At 42.4% G+C, this 11,469-nt stretch overlaps 1 protein-coding gene across 2 annotated transcripts in view; it reads right to left on the bottom strand.

The window, feature by feature from the left end:
• The window catches only part of LOC111816381 (cytochrome c oxidase assembly factor 1 homolog), a 16,461-nt gene extending 14,887 nt beyond the window's left edge, over positions 1-1,574 (bottom strand). For both annotated transcript variants that reach the window (XM_023713503.1, XM_023713505.1), the window contains exon 1: positions 1,541-1,574. The gene's annotated coding sequence lies outside the window, so the exon portion shown is untranslated. The remainder of the gene's footprint in view (positions 1-1,540) is intronic.
• Between the last annotated feature and the right edge of the window lie 9,895 nt (positions 1,575-11,469).

Genomic DNA, 11,469 nt, shown 5'->3' with positions numbered 1-11,469 from the left:
AGACAGACACAGACAGACAGACACGCTTGTGTTTTGTTCTGTTTTGTTTGCAGTACTAGGATTGAACCCCCAGTCCTTGCACTGAAGTACATCCGCCAGACCTTCTGTGTTTTTATTTTGAGACAGAGCCTTAACTGGCCAGGCTAGGCTCAAACTTGACTAAACCTCCCAGGGTGCTGAAATACCAGGTCTTGGCTACAGTGCCTGGCTGGTTATGTCCTCCTACAGAATCTAAGGGACTTGTTAAACCTGGAAAGCAGATCAAAGTACAGACAGATCAAGATCTCCCAAGAAAGCAGCCCCAGCTATGCTCTGATACACAAAAGGGTGGCCTCAGCCTCCAGAGATAATGGTTACAAGTCACTTGCAAGATACTGAAGGCCTTTCTGAGGCCAGAGGATAGGACACGAAACAGATGCTAGCAGCTGCTCAAGCAGGCACAGGCTAGAGTCTCTTTCTTCCTGCTGGCCTCCCCTTGAGCCCGACAGGATGGAGGAAGCCTGAAGGAAGCAGCAGGAAGGCAAGAAGAAAAACAGCAGCAGGTACAGCTTCAACCTGGATGGGCACCAGAATACCTAGAGTTAAGAGTGTGACAGAAAAAGAGAGGCCACAGATGTACAGAAGTCCAGGGTACACCCTGACCAATTAACAGAAAATCCACACTAACAGAGTCCACATGAGTGAAAGGTCAAGCACTGGTATTTTTTGATGTCCTTCAAGGTTCCTATTCTGCAGCTGAGCCTGGGACCAGTGTATTAGAAACAAGGTAAGTAAAGGGGCACAGGGCCTGGGTTTCAAAAGTGGTCAAGCAATCCTTTTAGAAGTCAAAGAACACAGCTCTGTACAAATACTTTTCCAGTCTTTCATATCTCTAGCAATTTACGGCTTGTGGGACAGAGAGACAGACCCTCTTCTCAAGGGCTCCAGCACTGGGTACAAAGCAAGCCACCCTACAAGATAGCAACTGCCAGCAGCAGCGGCAAGGAAAATTCTGCCAGTCTCCAAGATAAACTCCTCAGGGTAGAGCAGGATATTCTCCCAAAATGGCAGCCAACCCAAAACCACTGAGGAGGACCGGCCAAGATACATGAAAAGCCTCTAAGTGCCACAGACTGGGGGGTGCTTAGTGACAGAGGCTTCCCCAGCACACACAGGCCCTGGGTTTGATCACTAGCTCCACAGAAATGTAAAAGCCTTGATGCAAGAGATGTTAATTGATAAAAATTATATAGACTTATGCAGTAAAATGTGTTATTTTAGCAAATGCATGTATTGTGGAATGATTAAGTCAAGCCAATTGACATATTCATTTCCTCATATACTTATCTTTTTGTGGTAGAAACACTTGAAATTCACTCTTAACAATTTTGAAATATACATTAGTATTAAACTACAGTACCACGCTGGGCTACAGATCCCATTCTTCCTAGGTAATGAAACTGAAACTCTGTACACTATAACCGACATCTCCCCATGCTCCCTCCCCCAAGAATACTTAATTTGTAAGAGGCATTTTTTTGTAGGGTATAGTGGCACACACCTGTAGTCGCAGTACTCAGAAGGCTGAGGCAGGAGGATCACTCCAAATTCAAGGGCAGTCTGGGCTTTTTTCTGTCTCAAAAAAGAAACAAAAAGAAGAGATAATTTTCTTACATTGTACTATTACTGAAATTATACGGTCTTAGAAGCTGAGTCTGTTTCTGTTACGGTTTGTGTCTAGTTGTCCCCACAAGGCCTCCTAGAGTCCTGGGGCAGCTCCTGGAGTTTGTGATTAATTACTGTGGGTGCAGATGCTGCACCTGCCCTGGGGCAGGTAATCTGCATTACAATGTAAGGAGGGGAGAAGACTAGCTAGCTGCCTGAGCTGATGCCATTCTCTTGCTTTCTTGTTCTTTGCCTCCACCATGAAAGGTTGTTTTCTGCCTTGTGCCACTCTGCCTTGGAGCTAGCTGAGTATGGACTGAAATCTACAGTAACCGTGAGCTAAATAAACCTTTCCTTCCTTCATTTTGGGTTTCGGGTATTTGTCCCAGCAACAACAGAAGAGTAACTGAGACAGTTTCCTAAAGTGAGTCTTTCTCTAGACCACCAGCCCCAGGTTATTAGACCCAAGGTTTGTCTTAGCAATGCACTAGAAGTTGCATTAGCAGCTGCTGCTGCAAGAGCAGGGCCTGAAGCCAACCATGGACATGGCCAGCAACCTCTCCAGCAGGCCCAGACACACCAGAGCCAGGCTTTCCCAAAGCTGGGCTTCCTCAGAGCAGAGCCTCTCAGAACAGCCTTTCCATGTATGCTCTTTCCCTGGATGGCCTGATGTGGGCCCAGCTGGTCCTACAGCCTGGTGACTGCCAAAGGCAGGCACCATGCATGATGTTCTATATACACTGCACATACTTGTCATGATACCCATGACAGGGTTATATGACTGTCATCTCTCCTGAGCTAGAATTCCAGTATACCTCATAACGTCTTGTTCCTGAGATACAATGAGTACCCAAAGCAGTTAGTACCAAAGAAGTTGGTACTGGAAAGGGCAGCAAGCCACGACGCAACTGACGCTGACCCTACAAACGACAAGTACCAGGGCAAAATGCTCACATCAGTATGCACCAAGTACCAAATACCATACGTTTCAAAGTAGTCGAGTACCAATGTCTGACTGGAAATGGCTCAAGAAGTACATCCGGGAAAGGCTCTGACACTTGTTGTTCTGTGACAGAGCTGGGACACACACAGGTCTGACCCCAAAGACCACACTTCGTGTTGAACCACAAAACCCATGTCACAGAGCAGGAAACTCAAAAACAATAGCCATCTCATGCAGCAGCATGTGCTGTCCAGAACCATTCCCATCTGGGAGGCAAATCACTGCCACGGGAAGCTGTTCTATTCTGTTTTGTACTGGGAATTGAACACGGGCACATGCCAGATAAGGCATCTACCAGTGACCTACATTCTCACCACTTTTTACATCTTTTTTGAGATAAGGCCTTGCTAAGTTGCCTATCTTTTGAATTTGTGATCCTCCTTTCTCAGCGTTCTGAGTAGCCGGGACTACAGGCCTGAAACCCACACTTGGCTGGGAGATAGTTTGCTAGAGTGTTTTGTTTTGTTTTGTTTTGTTTTGTTTTGTTTTGAGACAGGATCTCACTATGCAGTTCAGGCTGGAGTTAAACTCACTATATAGCCCTGGCTGGCTTCAGACTCACAGCAATTTTCCTGCCTCAGCCTCCTGAGTGCTGGGATTATAGACATGAGCCACCACACCTGGTAGCAAATAGTATCAATTAATATATTTCCAATTTATAATTTTAGGGGACAACATAAAATCAATTTAGAAACTACATAGTCTAAGGTAGTAGTTGCCCACTGGTACTACTACCTTATGAGTCCATATCCTCTCAGCCTTTAAATTCAAACCCTGGCAATATAGGTGCTTGTGCTTAAGAAAAGAGGTAAAAGATTTAAGGCAGCAAAAACTGAAATGAAAATGGATGAGTAATAAGTGCAAATAAAACCTCAATAGTGATTTAAATGCCGGCATTTAAGGGGGGGAAAAAAGCATAAATGGCAAAAGTAAAGAAATAAAACATGGGTAAATTTTTTTTTAAGGAATGTGATGATTCCCACTTTCAGAACACAACAGACTAAGCCTGCCAGGCATGGTGGTACACTGCTTGTAATCCCAGCAATCCAGAAGCTGAGGCAGGATGATCACTGAGTTGGGGACCAACTTAGGCTACATAGTGAGTTCAAGGCCAGCCTGTACTCCAAAGCAAGATTCTGTCTCAAATAAATAAACAACAGCATGCAAGTAAACATTGAAGGAAATTTTTTAAAAAAGGAAAAAGAAAAGCAATGACTAAGAAAGTAAACATTTTGGGGATGGGGATGAGCTCAATGGCAGAAAGCTTGCCTAGCATATTCAAGGCCCTGGGGACAATTCCCAGCACCAGAAAAAGAAAACTTAAAAGAAGCTAAACATTTTAAAAATTAAGCATAAACTTGTTTGTGTGGAACATGAAACTATGGCATGCACCTATATTCCCAGCTGCTTGGGAGGCTCAAGCAGGAGCATCTACAAATTCAAGATGAGCCTGGGAAATTAAGCAACAATCTCAAAATAAAATTTTAAAAAGGGCTTGGGAGCCATGTGTGGCAGCACACTTCTGCAATCCTAGCACTCTGAGAGTCTAAGGCAGGAAGATGGAAGCTCCAACCCAGCCTGGCAATTTAGTAATTTAAGGAGAAAGATTAGAAAAGAGAAAAGGAGGAGGGGAGAGAAGGGGAGAGGAGGAGAGGGGAAGGGAGGGGGGGAAGGGAGGGGAGGGGGTAGAGAACAGATGAAAAGAAAAGATAACAGACAGGAGAGAAGAGAAGGGGAAGGGAGAGAAGGGGAGGGTATGAGGAGGGGAGCAGGGAGAAGGGAAGGGTATGAGGAGGGGAGGGGGAGAGGGAGACAGGTAGGGGACTGGCTATGTAGTTTAGTGCTAAAGTGCTTGTCTAGCAGGTTCAAGGACCTAGATTCAATCCCTGATAACCCTCCACAGCACAAAATATATATATATATATATATATATATATATATATATAGCCATGGTTCTCCTAAAACTTCTAAAGGAGAAAAGCCTCAAAGAGCCTTAACCTTTCATTCTCAGCTCAGGTTATTCAGAAGGCAAGCCCTCTGCAGCTGCCCCCCTTTGCAGTTAGGCCAAGCAGAGCTGAAAAGGTCACTGAAAGCTGGGCTCCCTCCCTCAGTACCTGACAGGGAAGCCACAGAGAGGTGACACCTGAAGAGAGGGTCTCTGTGCCCACAGGATGAGCCCTCTTTAAAAATTAATAAAAGATAAAACAAGAAAAAATACTATTGACTGTAAGAGGGCACTAGACTACCATTTCTTGATACAGTTTCATACATTCCATTTAACACACCTATCAAGACAAACAAGAGGGCAATGGGGAACAAAAAGGATCACAACGTAGGGTGTGTGCGCGCAGCTCCCAGCGGTGAGACCTCTAGATGAAATTCCCACTGACTACAGTGTCAGTGAAGAAGGACTGAAATGTGCCACTGCCAGCTGAACCCTGGCCTCTGACAGCAGACAGCGCAGCTGCACAGGAAGTTGTGTGGGCAAAGGGCTTGGCCCCCACCCCCCACACACGGAGTCACGGGTTGCAGCAGCAGAGGGGAGCAGGAAGGAAAGCTTGGCTGGGACGGAATGATGATTCACTCCAAGGACCAGGGAGAAAATCAGCACTGCAGCAGCTTACCAGGCCCTAGAAAGGCACCGCTGCTAAGAACAGGTGCAGAGGGAATAAAGAAGCACTATGCTAAACAGGCAGGGACAGGCACTCAGAGCAAGAGAGACGTCAAGGAGACTTGTAACACACACTGCGTAGAGCAAAAGCTGAATGCCTAAGGAGGAAGTGACAGTGGGCAAGTTTCCCACGATGTACAATTAAAGAACAAAAATATGAATGTGCAGTGTGAGAAAATGACAAGCGCAGATTCAGGACCTAAGATCTAACAAAGACTGTGTAACTGCTGTTGAAGAAACTAGCTAAATGGAAGAAGAGACTAAACAGGACACAGTTACAGAAGGACAAAAGTACAGACTGATACTTCACTAACACTTCCTGTTCAAAATTTTACATCAGTTCTTCAAAAAGTTCTAGAATCTGCAAGGAATTGTACATTAGAGGGGCCTTGCATTTCTCTACAACAAATTCCTCTCCTCATGGAATAAGTGTGAACTCCTAAGAAACACAGAACTCTATACCCAACTGTGAAGACAAGAGGAGGATATAAATTTGAACAAATAGATACTATATAATCTACACTACCTTCTTTGAAACACTAATTGAAGGTATACTGTACTTTATCAAAAATTAAATCCAAATTCCTCAAAAAATGGTATATGAGGGCTAACAGCATGCATTAAGACCAAACTGCAGACCAGTAACCCTAGCACTCAAGGGGTTGAGGCAGGAGGATCCCTGTCAAGTCAAGGCCAGCCTGGACTATATAATGAGTTCAAGGCCAGTCTGGACTACATAAGGAAACTTTGTCTCAAAAAACCCCAAAAATAAAAATAAATAAGGTAAAAGACTAAGCTAAGTTAATTCAGACGTAAACAATTACTGCTTCAACAATGACTGAAAATATCTAGTACTTTTAAAAAGTGATACACAATATTTAAATTTATAGTATGACCTAAATATAAAATGTAAAAGAGGAAATAAAATCATGCCAAAAGCATCCTTCATGGTGACTGAGATAAAGGTATTTCTGGTCTTGATGTTGATAAAGAAATTTATCAAATCAAAAACCTGAAACAAATACTTTAAAGGAAATATAAGCAAATCAACCTAAGCCACAAGAACAAAGTCCCACCAACCACAAACAACAAATGCACAGGCCTTAAACTCTCATGCTGTGGTAAGCAAGCACCACCCCAACCTTGCACACTTGCTGTGCATGCAGGCTGGTCTGGTGACTCACTTCCACCCCAGGAGCACTAGGCCGATTAACACTGTGATAGTGTCACACCTCAGCCTCAGGGAGGCCTGGCAGTTTCTTGAGAACTCTAAATGCCATCTAAGAAGTATGGTTACCCTGCTAAAAGGACCAGTTTCTTTTTTTTCTTTTGTATTTAGTAAAGGTTCTACAGGGTCTCACTACGTAGATTGGACTCATAGTCATTCTCCTGTGTTCAACCTCCCAAGGCTGGGATTATAGGCACATGCCACCACGCCTAGTCTCAATCGCTGTCTTAAGAGAGCCCTGGGGGCTGGGCTGGCCTGGCACAACAGGGATAGAACCCTGGTTGCTGCGTTCCGCCTAAGCAGGCGCTTTAATCTGCTGAGCTATCTGGCTGGCCCCTCACTTTTCTTTTTTTGTAGTGCTGAGAACTGAACCATGAACCCAGAGGTACACCATCACTGATTTACATCCCCAACCTTTTTTTCATTTTTTGATGTGAGTTGGCAGGCTGGACTTTGTGATCTTCCTCACTCAGTCTCTTAAAAACCTGAGATTACAAGCAGACACCACCACATGGGGCTGGAGAGGTAGAGGCCTGAGACCAGACAGGCCCCTCTGTTCTAATACTCCAGCTAGGCCCAGGGTGCCCCACCACACACTGGCCATATGGATGAGGCACTAGGGGAGCTACCAGAGGTCTGCAGGACACAGAACATCCACAGGGAAAAGGTCCATCCTCCTGCGCAGACAACCTATGACCATGGCATAACAAGATGAATTCAGCACCGCTGAAAGGATCAAGACCTTTCAAATATATGCTATTTAACAATCAATTAAAATGCCAAGAAAGATAAAAAACAAAAGTCACATTCAAATACAAAGCAAGATAATGTAATTTTGTTTAGTGAAATTGTTCATTGTTTCTAATGGTTTTTTTATTCTTTTTTTTTTTTTTTAAGGAAGATAGAAATAGTTCAAGAGGAGAATTCAGGGGAAAAGCACTGAACTGGGACAAAGGTAGAAAAATATAATAGCTAAAAGTATTAATATCAAATAGCACTGCATCAAAATATACACATGAAGCCAGAAATACTAGAGATGTAATAAAAATGGGCCTCGGGTATACTGTGGTTGGAGAATGTGTACTTTAAGCATGCATAATGCCCTGGGTTCAGCTTCCTCCTTCCCACAGCACACAACTGAGGACTTTAGTTTGTTTTGTTTTGTTTTTTTAATTTCTTAAAAACTTTTCTAGGACTGTCCAGATGGCTCAGCAGATTAAAGCACCTGCTTAGGCAGACACAGTGACTGGGGTTCAACAAGACAATTCCTCCTCATTGGCGCAGACCAGCCCCAATTTTGCCTATCCAGGTGTTAAAAGCTGAGTAAGAGAGGTCAGCCATGTAATTTGCACCTTCTAGATTCCATTGCTAATCACAGACACCAATTCGTTTATTTCTGTAAATATAGTATTTAATTTTTCTAACACAAGAGCTTTTAAGAGACTAAAGTAAATGTTTAGAGGGGTCTAACTTACTCATATTCAAAATGGTTATGGATCAGAGGCCTATTATATGAGCTTTTTAATGTCAAGAAACACTGACTATCCTACTTCTGTGTCTTGAAAGCAACAAGATAATTGCCTTGAAATTTTCTTTTTCAAACTATTGAGAAATCATGAATGATCAGATTTACAAAGTATAGTTCGCTACACTTTCCACCAAGACACTTTATCACTAAATTGGAACTGGTCTGGAGGTAGGGGTGGAAGAAGTCTATCATCCGAGCTGCTCTGGAGGCTGAGGCAGGAAAATTGCAAGTTGGAGGCTAGCCATGGCAATTTAGCAAGATCTTATCTCAAAATCATTTAAAGAGCTGGGGATGTATGTAGCTCAGTAGTAGTGTTCAGTCCCTTGTACCAGTAAGGCAAAACAAAACCAAACCCAAACCACAAGAACTACCCAAAAAGGCAAATCCAACTGCATAGCAGAGGTGTCTTTTGTGTGCTCTTTGCTTGTCGTTTTGCAGTACTAGCACTCATCCTCAGGGCCTTGCTGTGGGAGAGAAGGGTTCCACCACTGAGCTGCACCCCAGCCCGAGGGCTCAAACGTTTTTAAGGAGGGTTAAGGAAAACATAAATTTTGTGAAATTCCTCTGCTGTGTACTTCGTCCTTCACTATCCAACTCACCAAGTCTCATCAGTTCTGCTTCCCATCTCAAGTCTGTTTATTTCTTTGTATCTCCACTGCTACAGCAAGTTCCAGGCACCACCAGTTCTGTTTCAGAGCACTGAGACCATTTTGCTGAATGTTCTGCCTTCCTTCCCTTTCTAGAGAAATCCTTTTTCAAAATGGTAAGCCAAACTGTGTAACCATTCCCTGATTGAAACCTGTGATTAGCAGCTTCTCATGACACTTAGAATAAAATCCAGACTTCCTATTACATTCTACAAAGATCTGCACAACGGAGACCCTGACACTTGCCTCTTGCCTGCTGGCATCTCCTCCGGCTTCCTCAGCCTGCTTTATGCTTTGAAGTTATGGAGCCTGTGTGCTTGCCCAGGTTCCCACACGATTCTTAGTTTCAATTCAAATGTCACCTTGACAGACACACCTTATCACCAAGGCTAAAAATCACTCCATTCCCCTTTCATATTTTAGCATGTCATGTCACAGTATTTATTTAGTTTGTCAAGAGTATTCACATTTGCCACTTAACTATTTCAATTTTTTTTCCAGTATTGCTAAGTGGAATTAGAGCTTAAAGGAAGAACATTATTTGATCCTAAAAAAAAGATAGTTCGGAAAAAAATAAGGTTTTATTATTTGGATTTAATAGTTTACTATGAGTTCTAACATTTTTTACAGATGTTTAATTTTATTGTGAATATTAAATAACTTTAAAAGATTTAACTTATACTCAAATAACATTTTTATCACATTTTCAAGCTAATTTCTTTTTAGTGGTAACATACCTTTTCAAAAAGGTATATTTAAGGGCTAGCCTAATAGCTCAGCAGATTAAAGCACCTACAAGCAGGTGCAGGGTTCAGGGGTTCAATTCCCAGGCCTGCTGTGCTGGCCCTGCCCGCAGGGCAGTCTGAGACAGCCTTGGAGACTGGGTGTGGTGGTGCGCACCTGTAATCCCAGCTCTTGGGAGGCTGTAAACAGGCGGATCACTGAGACCCAACTAGTAGTGAGACCCTGAACAAGCTATAGACCCTTCCCTAGAACACACACACACACACACACACACACACACACACACACATAAAGTATATTTAATAGGTTTTGTAAAATTTTAATTTGGGATTGCATTTTAATTTTATTATTACATGTTTGCAGTTCATGCTGTTTACAATGATCTTGGATTACATATACATACCACAGCTTGATTTTGTTTTTTAAATTGCATTCTCTTTCCCTCTCTAACTCTTCCTCTTCCTCCAATTCCCTTATCCCATTTTTATTCTTATTGTATTATTAATCTAAGGTCATGGTATGGCATTTAATGTTTACATTAACTGAGGTAATCAGGTTCCTGTACATGGTATATCTTTATTCTAATTATCTTTTCTTCTCCTCACTGCTCACGCTTTTTCCCTTGGACCACTTCTCTATAGCAAGAGATGCATCTCCTTGTGACCTTCTATGCATCCTTTATTTTATTTTTGTTTTTCGCTATTTAGGACAGGATCTACAGGGTCTCCAGGGTCTCACCATGTAGATCAGACTTTACAGGCCCGAGCCACCACGCCCAGTCTCAATCGCTGTCTCAGTGTGTTCTGCGGCAGGGCTGGCACGGGGCAGGCTGGGGATCGAAGTCCAGCTTCTGCGCTCTGCTGAAGCATGCATTTAAGTCCACTGAGGTATCAGGCCGGCCCTTCTAGACTTACTCCTAATTTACGTATTCATTATATGTTCATGTTACAAAATGCAACTTATGTATGCAATGTAAAATGGTTGTTTTTGTATTTTATTTTTGCTTAGGAGTGCTATATAAAGTGTTGCTTTTATATTGACCTTCTATACAGCTTCCTTGGTAAAAAAAATTTATTTTTAAAACTTCAGCAACAGAGTAATTTGTATTCTCCATACATACTCAATCATGTTATTTGCAAATTACAGGGTTTTTTCTTCCTTTCCAATTCATACGTAATATTATTTCTTTTTCTTATGTGTTGCACTGACGAGGACGGACCTCAGCTACGGTGCTGATAAGTCAGGGATCCCTGTCTTAACTCTGATTTCAAGGAGAAAGCCTCCATTAATTCTAGTTTACTACTGAGTATGATGCTGCTGCATGTTCTCTATGGCTAACCTTTACCAGATGATATAAATTCCCTTCTATACCTAGTTGGCTAATGCTTTTAAAAGATGGCTCTTCAAAGAATTTCATTAAATGTTTGTTATTACTTATATCTGGATGTCCCTTAAGACCTTCATGTGCTAAAGAAGAGGTATATTTTGGCCCAATTTCAGCCTGTAGTCAGAAATAGGGAGGAAAAGGTACTCAACACCTGGCATTCAGGAAGCAGAGAGAAAGAGAGAGGGGAGCCAGGGATAAGAATTCACCCTCCCAGGGTGCACCCCCATAGACCCACCTCCAACCAGGCTTCATCCTAATCGCATATTGAGCTATGAACTCATCAATAGGTGAATCCACACAAGAGTACAAGGCCCCTATGATTCATACACATGAGAATTTGAGAGGATTTTTAAATCTAAACCATAATAAATACATAATATATGTAATCTACATCTATATGTCAGAATGCCAAGAATGTGAAAGACAATTCCAAGTGTTGCCATGGATATACAGTGAGTACAAGTCACATTCTGTTGGTAGAGTGTAAATTGTTTTTAAAAGAAAACTGGTAGTATCAATTTAACTATTCATGAACATACCCAATAATCTAATAATTTCATTCCAAGACCTCTGCTTAATGAAAACGCATACAAATATTCATCAAAATGGAAATACAT

The sequence above is a fragment of the Octodon degus genome, unplaced genomic scaffold (genome assembly GCF_000260255.1).
Source record: "Octodon degus isolate 3935 unplaced genomic scaffold, OctDeg1.0 scaffold00031, whole genome shotgun sequence".
Classification (NCBI taxonomy): domain Eukaryota; kingdom Metazoa; phylum Chordata; class Mammalia; order Rodentia; family Octodontidae; genus Octodon; species Octodon degus.
Note: the sequence above shows the minus strand (reverse complement) of the source record. Positions and strands in the feature narration are given on the sequence as shown.